Here is a 3,234-nt window from a genome sequence, read left to right on the forward strand (position 1 = left end):
CTTTAGTAAATAAAATAAATAAATGTTTTAAAAACACTAATATCAAACTGGTCTTTTATAATCTAACAAAAATAAACTCTATTTACACCAAATTAAAAGATAAGGTAAACAAATTTGACCAGTCGAACTTAGTGTATAAAATACCATGTGAATGTGAAAAGTGTTATATTGGACAAACGAAACAGAAACTTAAAAAAAGATTAGACCAGCATAAAAATGACTGCAAACCTATAAATGTAAATAAAACTAATACCACAGCGTTAGCTGCACATCATTTCATAACAGGACATAACTTTAAATTTGACGCGGTAACTATTTTAGATTTAGAAGAAAATTGGTATAAAAGAAATATCAGCGAAATGTTTCATATATCAAACAATAACACGGTAAATTTTAGAACGGACACGAATAATTTAAATCACATCTATAACGGAATTTTTATATTTAACGATAATAAATAGAACACTATAATAGAGGACACCTTACATTGAAGATATCTAGACTAATAAATACTAGTCTAGATTGAAACAGTTTTGTTGAGGGTTTCAAATTATAACGAGCGAATACTTAACGAAGTTTAGATGTTTTGTGTTTTGAATATTAATAAAAAGAAAAAAAAAAAAGAGGTTCGGAAGAGATAAGGAAAATACTAAACGGTGGACAAAAAGGAAATATTATAAGAAAACTAACAATAAGAGAAATAGAAAGACGGAAGGAAGAAGCAAATAGAAGAATAGAATAAGAAAAAGAAGACAACAAAAAGGTTAGAGAGAGAAATGGAAAGATTGGAGAAAAAAGGTAGGATGGTAAAATGATAGGAAAAATGGAAAGAATGAAAGTAAAAGTATTATAAAGGCCAAATTTTATAATAATACCAAGATATACAATAAAGAGGTTTAGTACTACTACTAATCTAAAGACTTTAAACAATAAATAAATTAGGAAAAAATTATTAAGTTTGAATTTTTTGAATATGATATAATTGTAAGTATTAAAGAACATAAAAATATCAAATTGTAATTCACACAAATAACAGTTATTATAAATCTTTTTCTCTTACGATATTTTTTATATTATTAGCACATATATTACATTCAACTAGACGTTGATATATTTCATTATGAAACAAGTATTTTTTATATTCAGAGATAAAAATATACAAATTTAATTTATAAATATAGATAGTTTTGTCAGTAATATCTTAAAACATTAAATTTATTCAATTTACATGTACATATTCATTTAACATATAAAACTTCACAAAGCATATAGTGTTTTCTTTATGATTTTACTCAAGAGAACATAAATTTAAGTACAAGTAATCAACATATACAAGAATTGATAGATTATACAATATAATGTTCTATTAAATTTATGTACAATAAAATATATGTGTAAAAATGTATTTTGGCATTTTACATGCATTCTTTTACTTTATTATTAAAACAGAGGTATATGATACTAAAGTGGAACTTTCATTATTTACATTTTTATAGAATTTAGTATATCTATATATATTATATATAATTATATGTTTATGAATATATAGCATCCAAGTTAAGAATTAATGTCCAAATTTTGTGCACTTTTTGTGAAACATAAAAATAAAACTGCCCAAAATTTATAGCAATACTTTTTATACTTCATTGTGCCTAACGTAAATTTTATGAGTCAAAAATAATCATATAAATGCAATTATACAAATTTATACTATCAATTTATAATATTTGTATAATCGATTATTTTTTAATTTGCTTTAAGATGGTATGCTTTTTATATTATGCACTACATATAATTTATTATACATACTTATGTACATTTAAGACACATAATTACTATAATTAAATTATAATTTTTACATTGCCATTTTACATGATTAATTAAATTTTTATAACTTTGATTTTTGATTTAAAATTTAATAAATACATTGAAAATAATATTTTTAATTGTAACATTAATATACATAAATTGAATAGCATTTCTAAATTTATTGTGATCAGATGCTTACTTTTGAACATTCAAATATCAATTTTTCTACCTCACTTATGTAATTTGATAATGCATAACATAAATACTGTAATGCATGGATAAAAAATGATATTACAGTTTTCAAATGTTTAACATTAAATAGTAATATTTCACAATTACATTTTTCAATTTAGTGTTTTCAGCAGAAATATAGTAAATAATAATGGAAAGAAATATGTCATAATGTTCATTAGATTGTCAATTTACTAAATGTTCGCTCTTATCTTCATATTATAAATAGTAGTTGAAAACATGGCACGTGTTTAAAATAGAAAGTACTAATAATAGGGCAATAACAAATATTAATATTCTCTGAAGTAATAGAAAATACAATATTTACGTATTATAAAATGCACGAAAATTATACTCTAATTATGTAATTTATAAAATTTACATCAGTTAGAGCCTTTACTTCATTATCATTCTTACAATCACATTAACCCAATTTCCTATGTATATACGTTATGATGTTTCTTAATAAAATGCATATACACATGCACCTCAACATTATAAATTTCTTTTATCGTGCCCACCTTCATTTCACAATATACATTCATTCTAAGCACCAGTTTTGTATAATCTGAAATATTTTGTAAAACCAGAATATCACTGAACTGTAACTTGTTCACTATTTTTTCTATTATATAATTATAGTTTATCATATATAATACATTTGGTAAATGTAAAAACTTTGAAACTCATTGCACCTAAATTGTTTGCAAAAATACCAGGTGCATTATCGATAAGGTTTGTTGTGAGTAAAAGTTGATTTTCTCTGTTAAAATAATTATAATTTGTCTAAATATGAAAAATCATTATTATAATTCATCATCGATATGTTTTATTTTATATTTGTGTTCATCATTCTTCCTACTTTTAAATTTAATAGTATAGTCTTCCTTATACTTTACATTACTTTTTTCTTTTAAGTTATATTTTGAATTAGATAATCTTGCATTTTGATGAAATTCTGTGAAAAATTTCGTTTTCTCTTCATCAGATGCCCATATGGGTTTTTTAAATTCTTCTAATAGATGATCTCTAGATATTACATTATTATTACTATTTTCTTTTGTGTTCTGTTTGTTGGTTAATTTATTATTATTATTATTATTATTATTATTATTATTATTATTATTATTATTATTATTATTATTATTATTGTTATTATTATTATTATTATTATTATTATTATTATTATTATTA

Source organism: Polistes canadensis, unplaced genomic scaffold (assembly GCF_001313835.1).
Source record: "Polistes canadensis isolate GaletaPanama2010 unplaced genomic scaffold, ASM131383v1 scaffold_330, whole genome shotgun sequence".
In the NCBI taxonomy this organism is placed as follows: Eukaryota; Metazoa; Arthropoda; class Insecta; order Hymenoptera; family Vespidae; genus Polistes; species Polistes canadensis.